The following is a 13,025-nucleotide window of genomic DNA, read 5'->3' as shown; positions in this document are numbered from 1 at the left end:
TAGGGATTCTGTGATTTGATGGAGAATGTTCTGAGTTTATCAGCACCTTCGCTTTGGTGAATGAGTTTCACCTACGTGAGGTCAATATTCCCACGAATGATCAGATCTGATTCAGAGATGGTCATTATTTTACAACTATTGTCCACAGAGGAATACCCTGCCAGTCTTGCGTCTGAAACAGAGAAACCTCCATCTTCATGATTTGCCACACAGGAGCTGGTGCTCTGATGGAAGATTAAAGTTTGTGAGGATGAATTGAGACGAGAAGCTTCACTCAGCCAAAGGGGGGAACTCCCAGGGAAACCCTGACTGTCCAAGTCAGCTTGGGAATTGGAAGGTACCTGACTGGGAAAGGAGAAAAGGAACTTTTTATCTTCTTTCTTTATGCCTCTATTTATGAAACTAGGATTTTATGCCTAGGTACTTTGTACCTAAGGTGGGACCATGTGTGGTGACAGTGTGTACTCTTCACTGTACCCTTGTACCCCATACTTGAGTACACATGACAATAAAACCTAAACCTAAATAAAGGCTAAACGTAAAGAAATGAAACAGGCCAGCAGGAGTGGCTGATTCCCAAAGAATAAATGCCTCGTTAAGCAGCATTTAACTGTGGTGTGAGATGAACTTTTATTTAAAGGTAAAATGGGCCTTTTTTGATACCTGCCTACTGAATAATGTTTGGTCAATTTTGTTTTTAGTTTGTTTGTTTCAGTAAATGTGAAAGACAGGGGTCTTTTCCCTAGGATGTCGGGGATTTCAAAACCAGGAGGCATGTTTATAAGGTGAGAGGAGAAAGATTTAAAAAAGACATGGGGGCAATTTGTTTGCACAGCGAATACTTTGTGTGTGGAATGAACTTCCAAAGGAAGTGGTGGATGTGTGTCCAATGTTTAAAAGGCATTCATATAAGTAAGTGAATGGGAAATGTTTGGAGGGATATGGGTCAAGTGTAAGCAGGTGAGGCTAGTTTAGTTTGGAATTATGATCGGCATGGGCTGATTAGACCGAAGGGTCTGTTTCTGTGCTGGATGGCTCCATAACTCTCTTGTCGCCATTAACAAAGATTAATTTGAAGATGATACTAATGGAGCTAGAATCTGATTTAAAAGTCGGCTTTGGAAGGGCAGAAATTAGAACAGAGGAAGTAATACAGTACAGCACAGGAACAGGCCTTCTGGCTTACAATGTTGTGTGAACACGACACCAAATTAAACTAATCCCTTTTGCCTGTCCCTGTTCCATATCCCTCCATTTCTTGCATATTCATGCACTTACCTAACTTGTTGAGGTATTGATTCCATACCTGAAACTTGAAAGAAAATAAGAAATTCAAATAATGAGCAGGCAGAGTTGGCGGGGGTTCCGAGACTAATGGAGTGCAAGAAGGAAAGCCTTGAATTTGCAAATTAAAATGGAAGTCAGAAAATTTTGACTGGATAGAGAGAGGCTTTGATTATACAGAGAGGGATTAACAGGAAAACTTAACAATGAGTTAGCTTTAAGTCCAGGCTAGGGTTTGGCAAAGAATATTCACTTTGTATCTCTAATTAAAACCAATTCGAGCATTCAGAGAGGATGTAACATTCAGAGAACAGACAGCTCTAAGAGTTGCTTGTTGGTAACCTCAGCTCTCCAGCAATAAGGAAGGGGATTTTTCAAGATGTCACTCATGATAGATTTGAGGTTCACTGAAGAGAGGTTTAAAAGGCTACAGGCAGTGAGGGAAGAGATGAGAGGGAGACAGAGAAACAAACTCCATGTTATGATGTGGAGGAGCCAGTGTTGGACTAGGGTGGACAAAGTTAAAAATCACACAGCACCAGGTTATAGTCCAACAGGTTTAATTGGAAGCACTAGCTTTCAGTGCACTGCATTTGATCAGGTGGTTGTGGAGAATAAAATCACAAGACACAGACTTAGCAAAAGATTATAGTTCATACAGTGATGTTATTGAACAAACCTGGATTGTTAAGTCTTTCATCTTTTAGAATGCAGGTTTCAGTTTATTAATATGTAAACTCCTTTTAAGTCACCTTCTCGAGATAACTTAAGGTATTATCACAAAAGGTGACATCTCAGCTCAGACAATGCATTAAAGGTGTGAGGTCAGAGTCTGTCTGTCTCCCAATCTTAAGTCAGACTGGTTCTATTTCCAAAGCGGAATTTACAACATATTACCTTGATTGTCTGTCTGCATTGACTTCCTGCAGATTGTGCATTATTTAATCAAAATAGAATACATCTGCAAATATAATTCTACAAATACAAATTCACCACATAGACTTGTATGTGTGTGTGTGCATGCATGAGAGAGAGAGAGAGAGTGAGTGTGTGCATGTGAGAATGTGCGTGAGTGCACATGGAAGAGTGTGTGTTTGCGTGTGTGAAAGCTTGATAAAGTGCATGTGGGGATGAGAAGGGGTATAAGCCAGTGAGAGGGTGTGTGTTTTGGTCTGAGTGTGGGGGGTATATGTGTGTATGTGTGTATGAGAGCATGTGTATGAGGGTCTGCATGAGTGTGTGAATGTGTAAGAGTGTGTCCTTGTGTGTGTGTGTGAGAGAGTGTGTGTGTGAGAGAGAGTGTGTGTGAGAGAGAGTGTGTGTGAGTGTCTGTGTGTGTGTGTGTGTCTGTGTGTGTGTGAGAGAGTGTGTGTGAGTGTGTGTGCATGCGCGTGTGAGAGTGTCTGTGTGTGTATGTGTGTGAGAATGTGTGTGTATGTGTGTGTGTGAGTATGTGTGTGTGAGTATGTGTGTGTGTGTGAGAGCGTGTGTGAGAGATTGTGTGTGTGTGTGAGAGAGTGTGTGTGTGAGACAGTGTGTGTGTGAGTGTATGTGTGTGAGAGAGAGTGTGTAGTGCAGTGCAGTGGGGTCACCTGTAATGTGACATGAACCCAAGATCCCGGTTGAGGCCCATCCTCATGGGTACAACCACCTGATGAAGGAGCAGTGCTCCAAAAGCTAGTGCTTCAATTAAACCTGTTGGACTGCAACCTGATGTGGTGTGATTTTTTTTAACAAACTCCATGATAGGAGTGCTGCAGTTAGCCGTACTGTTACAGATGAACAACAGGTTCTGTGTAGGGAACTCAGTGAGGAGTGTGGGGCAGCTAGATGGCTCAGTGCTATTAGAACTTTTAAGGAAGTCTTTGGCATTACTAGGCAGCTGAGTGTTGGAATCGGGGCTCAGAAGAGGCCCTGCAAGCTGAGAGAGTGGCTAGGTCACTGACTTTGCATTGAGGAGCATCGTGAGGGTCTTGGAGGAAGAAAACACCATGCAAGCTGTAAAGTTCAGATGCATTATGTGCACGATGGAACTAAGCACGGTTGTAGCTTATGGGAGAAACAGAGGGGCAGGACTGACTTGGTGAAGGGGAAGTTCCGTTTGTGAATGAGGGTGGGGTCGGAGGGCACATGGGTGAGGAAAAAACAGGAGTCATCGTTAAGGCAGTCTGTGAAGGAATGGTTCTCAAGAGGGAGTTTTGATTCTGGACTGAAATAGTGAAGAATTGTAATCCCTTCTGAAAGTTAATGAGATTTGATGCCCTACGGTGTCACTAACACCTGGAGGGAGTTGCTGAGAAATCTGTGGGATCTGTATTGAGCATATTTTCTATTCAATGAGTGCTATGTATGCCGATCAGATATTCATCACCTTGCTCATTCTGGGCATTAGCAATAAATTGTGCATGTGGAATCCCAACAGTGTGGAAGCAGGCCATTCGGCCCATCGAATATACATTGACCCTTTGAAGAGCATCCCACCCAAACCCATTCCCTTATCCTATCATATCCCTGTAACCCTGCATTTCCCATGGCTAGCCTACCTAGCCTGCACATTAATGGAAACTCAGCATGGCCAATTCATCTAACCTGCACATCTTTGGACTGTGGCAGGAAACCCAAGCAGACACAAAGAAAATGTGCAAACTCCACTCAAATAAGGGTGGAATTGAACCCAAGTCCCCAGTACTGTGAGGCAGTAATGCTAACCACTGAATCACTCTAGTACCCGAAATGTATTGCTAATTGCGTTATTACTGTCTCGTAAAGTTTACTCAAAACTGTGGCCTTAGTCTCTGTAACCTAATTTTTTTTTAAAGATTCCCTACAGTGTGGAAACAGGCCCTTCGGCCCAGCTAGTCCACACCAACCCTCCGAAGAGTAACCCACCCAGACTCATTTCCCTCTGACTAATGCACCTAACACTATGGGCAATTTAGCATGGCCAATTCACCCTGACCTGTACATCATTGTGACTGTGGGAGGAAACCGACACAGACACGGGGAGAATGTGTAAACTCCACAGAGCAGTCACCCGAGGCTGGAATTGAACCTGGGACCCTGGTGCTGTGAGGCAGCATTGCTAACCACTGAGCCAACATTTATTTTTGTTGGGAGATATTTGCTTGCTTTGGTTTAAATTAGTCACATGAATTAACCTTTAGCCTGTACTGTTCTAAGAAAGACAACATTTAAACTTTTAACTTTGTTTGCTTTTCTACTTTATACTAAGTAGGGACCAGAATGTTTAACTTTTAACTTTGTTTCTTTATTTTCCTGGCTTGTGCCTATGATTTTGTCCCAGAGATGGCGCTGGGAATGGAAACATTGTACAACTTTCATTGTACTCATCGACTAGAGTAGACGTGACAATAAAAAGCTAATTCTAAAATGAATGGACAGAGTTCCTATATCTCTCATTCAAAACAAAGGTTACTGGTCCCTAGCCAGATTGTCACATAAGTTTGTCAGTCTCCTGGGGCATTTGAAAGTCAGAGAGGAAGGACTGAAATGTATTTTACTTTATTTGAGAATATTGCAATAAAGTTATCATGGCCAAGTGAAATTTGGAAAACTTAGTGCATAGCATTTTCACTTGGAAAACATTAGAAACATAAGGGAAGTTGATGGTTTAATTGTATTATTACTAATGGCTCAGTTGGTAACACAGCTACCTCACAACACCAGGGACCTGGGGTTCATTTCACTCTCAGGCAACTGTCTAGGTGGAGTCTCCCTATGTCTGTGTGGGCTTTCATTAGGTGTTCTGGTTTCCTCCCATTGTTCGAAGATATGTGAGTTAGCCATGGGAAATGCAGGGTTATAAAGTGGGTCTGGGTGGGGTGCTCTTCAGAAGGATTTGATGGGCCACATGGACTGCTTTCACACTGTTATAATTCTATTCAGACTATAAATTCCAAGACCCAGCTTTATGCTGGAATTTGAATTCAACAAAAATCAGGAATTAACAGTCTAATGATGCCTAATAGAGGTTTACAAAATTATGAGGGGCATGGATAGGATAAATAGACAAAGTCTTTTTCCTAGGGTTGGGGAGTCCAGAACTAGAGGGCATAGGTTTAGGGTGAGAGGGGAAAGCTATAAAAGAGACCTACAGGGCAATGTTTTCACGCAGAGGGTGGTACGTGTATGGAACGAGCTGCCAGAGAAAGTGATGGAGGCTGGTACAATTGCAACATTTGGATGGGTATATGAATAGGAAGGGTTTGGAGGGATTTGGGCTGGTGTTGACAGGTGGGACTAGATTGGGTTGGGATATCTGGTCGGCATGGACAGGTTGGACCGAAGGGTCTGTTTTCATGCTGTACAACTCTATGACTCTATGACTATGAAGCTGTCATTAGGAAAATTCCATTTGGTTCACTAATGGCTTTTAGGGAAGGAAATTGCCATCCTTACCTTATCCGGCCTATACGTGACTCCACACCCATTACAATGTGGTCAACTCTTAATTGCCCTCTGGACAATAAATACTGGCCTCACCAGCGATGCCCACATCCCATGAACAAACTTGAGCTTAATGCCTGTTCCAGATGCTTTTTGGGAAAAAGGTCTGAAGATTTCTGCACAAGGGATGGAAACAGAATTTTGTGGGACAAAGTGAAATTGCTGGAGAAACTCAGCAGGTCTGGCAGCATCTATGTGGAGAGAGATTACAGAGTTGACATTTCGGGTCCTGTGACTTTTCTCCAGAATTCTGAGGAAGAGTTGTGAAGAAGGGTCACTTGACTCTGCTTCTCTCTCCTCAGCTGCTGCCAGACCTGCTGAGTGGGTGGCACGGTGGCACAGTGGTTAGCACTGCTGCCTCACAGCGCCAGAGACCTGGGTTCAATTCATGCCTCAGGCGACTGACTGTGTGGAGTTTGCACGTTCTCCCCGTGTCTGCGTGGGTTTCCTCCGGGTGCTCCGGTTTCCTCCCACCGTCCAAAGATGTGCAGGTCAGGTGAATTGGCCATGCTATATTGCCCGTAGTGTTAGGGGCAGGGGTAAATCTGGGTGGGTTGCGCTTCGGTGGGTCGGTGTGGACTTGTTGGGCCGAAGGGCCTGTTTCCACTCTGTAAGTAATCTAATCTTAAAAAAAAAGCTTTGAAAGATAAAAGAAACTACTCTCAAGGCTATTAACGATCTCACAAGAATACAGGTATGCAGTAAACCTAAGGAGAATCTGATGAGAGGAGAGATAATCTACAGAACATCAATTACAATGAGGATGAGGGTAGAAGTGAAAAGACAGAAATCTCTCAGAGCAACAAAAAATGATGGGTTGCAGGTTATGAGTAATGCATGTGCATTGATGTGTTTTTTTTGACATTAGCGAGGGCATGTAAAAGCAAATTGTTGAAAATTAAAAGCTAAGCTGATGCCGTTTATAGTGTTTATCCAGAAAATTTCTCTTTTATTTTAATTGGTTCGTGGGATGTGAGCGTCATTGGCTGAGCTGCATTCATTGCCTGTGCCTAGTTGCCCTTGAGAAGGTGGTGGGAAGGTGCCTTCTTGAACCGCTGAATCAGTGTCAGGGGGTCTCGCTTGTGAGAAGCTAATGCCTCCTAATGGGCCATTTAGTCTGCCTTTGGGTGGTATGGTGGCTCAGTGGTTAGCACTGTTGCCTCACAGCGCCAGGGACACAGGTTCAATTCCGCCCTTGGGTGACTGTGTAGAGTTTGCACATTCTCTCTGAGGGTGTGCTGCCATTTCCTCTAAGGATGTGCAGCTTAGGTGGATTGGCAATGTTAAATTGCCCTATAGTTTCAGGGATGTGCAGGCTGGGTGGATTAGCCATGGGAAATGCAGGGATAAAGTGGGGTGAGTCTGGTTAGGAGGGTCAGTATGGATTTGATGGACGAATTGTAGGATTCTATTCTAATGCATTTATAGTGCTTGTAAGTGAAAACATATAAGATTCCAGAGGTTTTATGACTGAGGGTGAAGTAATTTCATTTTTGTTTGTTAAAGGAGCCAAAATGATCGTTAATTTAGATTTAGGGGTCTAGTTAATGTTAGCAAAAGGGGTGTCTTTTCTCTTGAGAAGATGTGCTAAATAGCAGTGCTGATACACGGAATTGACTGAAGCTCTTTACATACTCCTTTCTGTGAAGTACATTTGAGCTGTCTTTTGGTCTGTGTTTTGATTATAGAATCCCTATAGTGCAGGCCATTCAGCCTATCTAGTTCGCACTGACCCTCTGAAGAGCATCCCACACAGACCCACTCCATCCTATATCTCCCACTGCTGACCCAACCCAGTCTGCACATCCCTGAACAATATGGGGCAATTTAGCATGGCCAGTCCACCCAACCTGCACATCTTTGGACTTTGGGAGGAAACCGAAGCAAATCCACACAGACACAGGGAGAATGTGCAAACTCTACACAGATAGTTGCCCAAAGGCGGATTCAAACCCAGGTCTCTGGTGCTGTGAGGCAGCAGTGCTAACTATTGAGCCACCCAGGCCATCCCTTATTGGAGGGGTTTCATCAAAATTGCCTCTCAATGATGTTGACTTTACCTTGGGGAAAGATTCAGCTGCAGATAACGTGTGGCCTTTCAATGCTCCCACAAAATCCCTTGAAGTTGTTAACGATGAGGATGAGTTGGCGAGACCAATCGACTTAGAGAAACATGCGCCCATGTTTGGGTTTGCGATCCTTCTCTCCCTTAAACCCCTCTGCATCTTTCTTCTTCAAATCCCTCTTAAAAAGCGTCCCTCTTTGACCAAACCTGTCCTCGTGTCTCCTCATGGCCAGCGTTTGCTCGTTCACGTTCCTGTGACATCTTCACTACATTCAAGGTGCCACATCAACGCAAGTAGTCGCATTGAAAATGATGAGCGCACAATTATTGAGGTCAGAAATTCCACACAAAGGCAGCACTAATTGCAATTACCCAGTTATCCTTCTTTATGTGCGGCTGCTTGAGATCGATAATGTTCCTTCAGTGAAGCCAGATGCCAGTTTTAATGGTTCAACATCACCACCATCAGGATTAAAGTGGTACTTCAACCAACCATTACCCATATGAGCCATAAATACCGAGACAAATATTTTTAGTCTTAAATTTGGAGTCCTTCCAACAGAGGTCAAAATACCTTAGCTTGCAAATGTATTCTTCCTGTAAGCGTGCAACTAAACGTGGCATGGCTGGTATTCACTAAGAAAAGAGCAAAACCATGCTAAATATTTTAAAACAGGGATAACCATTAACCTGATATCTCCCAACCTTCCACAGTCATACAACCCATAAATCTACTCTTCGGTCCAACTTGTGTATGCCAACCAAGTTTCACAAACTAAGTCCCACTTGCCTGCATTTGACCCAAATCTGTCTAAACCTTTCCTATTTTATGAGGGTGGCTCAGTGGCTAGCACTGTTACCTCGCAGTGCCAGGGACGTGGGTTCGATTCTGCCTCGGGCAAGTATCTGTGTGGAGTTTGCACGTTCTCCCCGTGTCTGCGTGGGTTTCCTCCGGGTGCTCCAGTTTCCTCCCACGGCCCAAAGATGTGCAGCCAAGATTAGAGTGGTGCTGGAAAAGCATAGCAGGTCAGGCAGCATCCGAGGAGCAGGAAAATCAACATTTCGGACAGAAGCCCTTCATCAGGAATGACAGGTCAGGTAGATTGGCCATGCTAAATTGTCTGTAGTGTCACAGAGAATGTGCAGGCTAGTTGTGTTAGCCGTAGGAAATGCAAGGTTACAGGTTAAAGGGATTGGTGGGCTTATTTTGAAGGGTCACGATGGGCTGAATTGCCTACTCCCAGGATTCTATGACAGCAGATGAGAGGCTAGGAATCCTGCAGTGAGTAACTCATTCCCTGACTCCCCAACGCCTGTCCATCATTTTTGAGGGACAAGAGAAGGATCGCAAACCCAAAGATGGGCACATGTTTCTCCAAGTCGATTGGTCTCGCCAACTCATCCTCATCGTTAACAACTTCAAGGGATTTTGTGGGAGCATTGAAAGGCCACACGTTATCTGCAGCTGAATCCTTCCCCAAGGTAAAGTCAACATCATTGAGAGGCAATTTTGATAAAACCCCTCCAACAAGGGGTGGCCTGGGTGGCTCAGTAGATAGCACCGCTGCCTCACAGCACCAGAGACCTGGGTTTGAATCTGCCTTTGGGCAACTATCTGTGTAGGGTTTGCACGTTCTCCCTGTGTCTGTGTGGATTTGCTTCGGTTTCATCTCACTGTCTAAAGTTGTGCAGGTTGGGTGGATTGGCGATGCCAAAATTGCTCCATATTGTTCAGGGATGTGCAGGCTGGGTTTGGTCAGCCATGGGAGATACAGGATGGAATGGGTCTGTGTGGAGGAATACTCCCCATTTGACTGAACAAAGGCAGATGCCTGATTGATATCCCAAACCTCCATTTCTTCCATGAGTGGCAGAAGTTGGTGCCTTCTACAAGATGCACCGCAGCAACTCAGCAAGGTTCGTTTGACAGAATCTTCTAAACCCTTGAGCTCTGATACCGAGAAGGGCAACGACAGTAGGCACGTAGGACAGGCACTGCCTGAAAGTTCCTGACCAATCTACCCAGTGACCTGATTTCATGCTGTATCATTGCAACATCACTCTCAGTGGGTCAAAGCCGTGGAGCTCCCTCCCTAACAGCACAGGGGTTGTGTATCAAGGGCAATGTAGGATGAGTTGTAAATGCAGGGGTGTCCATAGCATGTGAATAAATTAATAAAAAGATATAATCCCGAACTTGGATTGAAGAGACATAATATTAAACCTGGGAGGTGCAATGGTATCTTAAAACGATTTAAGTGCAACAGGTTCATAGTGAATACAGGGAGGAGCATTCAGTACACCCACATCGTGTCGTAAAAGTGCTGATTGTTGAAGGCCAGAGGTAAGCATAAGTCACAAAAATAATTTGGAGAATTTTGGAGTTGAAAATTTAATTAACCTGAAGACAGAACTCAGAGCTGGATTAACAACCATCATCAGCTGATGTGGTTTGTTGCATTGTTTTGGAAGTCTATGTTTAAGCGGTATGACACAGACTGTGTCAACACAAGAGAGAGAAAAGAACACAAAGACATCTTACAATAGTAAGGGCTTTCAATTCCATGTTGACCATGTCAACCAAGTGCAGAACCTGTGAAGAAACAACTAGTTTCTGATTGTTGAACTGAAGACAAGGAATCACGACACCATCACAAAGAGCAATAACGTTCTAATTAAAGAAGGTATTTGTCCGAAAGAAGGAGCAATAAGGCTTTGAGACATCCCCCAACAGTGGGATAACAGTTGTTGGTCTGGAAGTGCCTAATGATCAAAATGATTACAGGAATAAATGTGCGCTTTGAGAGAACGCAAATTTATTAGCTTAATCTACTTTAGAGGATTTCATGACTCCGTGACTTTTAAGACGAGAGGAGAGAGATATAAAAAAGACACGGGCAAATTTTTTTACATGGAGAGTGGTTTAAGTGTGGAATGAACTTCCAGAGGAAGTGGTGGATAAGGGCACAGTTACAACATTTAAAAGGCACTTAGATAAAGACATGAATAGGAAAGGTTTGGAGGGATATGGGCCAGGGGCAGGTAGTTCAGTTTGGGACTATGTTCAGCATGGTCAGGTTGGACCAAAAGGTCTGTTGCCGTGCTGTATGACTCTATGACTCTATATGCAAACTAATGTGTGCGTTTGTTGTGTAAACTACTCTAGACAATACTCAACACATGGGTCTCACTGTCTTCTGCCTTCTGGCAATCAGAGCTCTAACTCAGTTTCTACAGAACTGATAGTGAAGGTCCATGTCCCTGATCGTGTGAATGCCGCTCATAAAATCCATAAAGAATCTCACAAATGTTTATAGATGCACCGTAGAAAGCATTCGATCCAGATGCATCACGGCTTGGTACAGCAACTGCTTTTCCCAAGACTGAAAGAAGAGTCTTGAGCACAGCCCAGTCCATCACACAAACCAACCTTCCATCTGTTGACTCCATCTACACTTCCCACTGCCTCAGGAAGGTAACCAACATAATCAAAGACTCCTACCATTCTGGTTATACTCTCTTCCACCCTCTTCCATATAAAAGTTATAAAAGTATGAAGACACATACGATTCAAGAACAGCTTCTTCCACACTATAATCAGATTTTTGAATGGTCCTCTTTAATGTTAATGTGTCTGCACCTTCTCAGCATCTGTAACACTGTATCCTGCACTCTGTTCTGTTACCCTGATGCATTTGTATAGTATGCTCTGTCTATAACGTATATAAGATAACACTTTTTACTGTACCTCAGCACAGGTGGCAGTAATAAATCAAATCCAATCACTATGAGGCTGAAATTCCTCAGCCCCCGGTATCCTGACCCCCATTCCAATGGTGAAAGGTGGGAAATGTCCCCAGTATTAATATTAATCTGAATCTGATAATTATCTACTGTATTACCACTACTGTATTATCCTGAAGAAGGGCTTATGCCCGAAACGTCGATTCTCCTGTTCCTTGGATGCTGCCTGACCTGCTGCGCTTTTCCAGCAACACATTTTCAGCTACTGTATTACCATCTCAGGATATTTTTCCTAAACATTCCTTTGTAAAAGCATAGTCCTAGGTTTCTGTGTCTTTGCACAATAACCGGTTCCTAAGCACAGCCAAGGTCATTGCACATACCTTCCAACTCGTTCAGGCTGCATTTGATTAGATTTTGATTAGATTCCCTACAGTGTGGAAACAGGCCCTTTGGCCCAACCAGTCCACACCGACCCTCTGAAGAGTACCTCAACCAGACCCATTTCCCTCTGACTAATGCACCTAACACTATGGGCAATTTAGCACGGCCAATTCACCTGACCTGCGCATCTTTGGAATGTGGGAGGAAACCGGAGCATCCGGAAACCATGCAGACACGGGGAGAACGTGCAAACTCCACACAGACAGTCACCTGAGGTTGGAATCTTTTACACTAAGCCTGTTTCCCATGTATTTGTTACAATTGTTTATTACCATGTCCAATTGATCCTAAGTGACTAGTATCATTTTTAAGCCTAACATGACAGATACTTATCATCCTGCTGTGGTCTTTGGCAAACACTTCCATCTGGAAGTCAGTCAACCTCTTGGCCGAGAATTGTAACCCATTAAATCACCCTCAAATGTTGTGGCAGAATTTACTTGATTGGACATTACTGAAGGAGAATGAGGATTAAAGACAGCGCTGAGGAAGGCTTTCTTAAACTAGTCAGCCTGTGGTTGGCCATGTTGACCGAAGACATACACCAAACGTTACGCCACTGTCAGCGAAACAATTTGGCCTGACCTGGAATACTAGCTCAACAGGGATTACGAGAGAATGTTGGTGTATCGACTTGAGTGAAGGTCTGTTATAGGAAGCTACAACCCAAGTGAGGTTGTAATCACTTGCTTCACATTTTCAGGAAGAAATTTGTGTGGTGCTGGAAAAGCACAACAGGTCAGGCAGCATCTGAGGAGCAGGAAGATCGACATTTCGGGCAAAAGCCCTTCATCAGGAACGTTGATTTTCCTGCTCCTCGGATGCTGTCTGACCCGCCGTGCTTTTCCAGCACCACTCTAATCTTGACTCTAACCTCCAGCATCTGCAGTACCCACATTTGCCAGGAAGAAATTTGTGTTGAAGTATTTCATAATGAAGTAGAGTATTTTACTGCAAGAGATTTAGAAATTGGAATGATTCAGTCTGATTTTGTGTTGTGCGTGTTTTATTACACTGTAAT

The sequence above is a fragment of the Chiloscyllium plagiosum genome, unplaced genomic scaffold (assembly GCF_037043375.1).
Source record: "Chiloscyllium plagiosum isolate Xiang-an unplaced genomic scaffold, Cpla_swu_hap1 HiC_scaffold_33, whole genome shotgun sequence".
NCBI lineage: Eukaryota > Metazoa > Chordata > Chondrichthyes > Orectolobiformes > Hemiscylliidae > Chiloscyllium > Chiloscyllium plagiosum.
Note: the sequence above shows the minus strand (reverse complement) of the source record.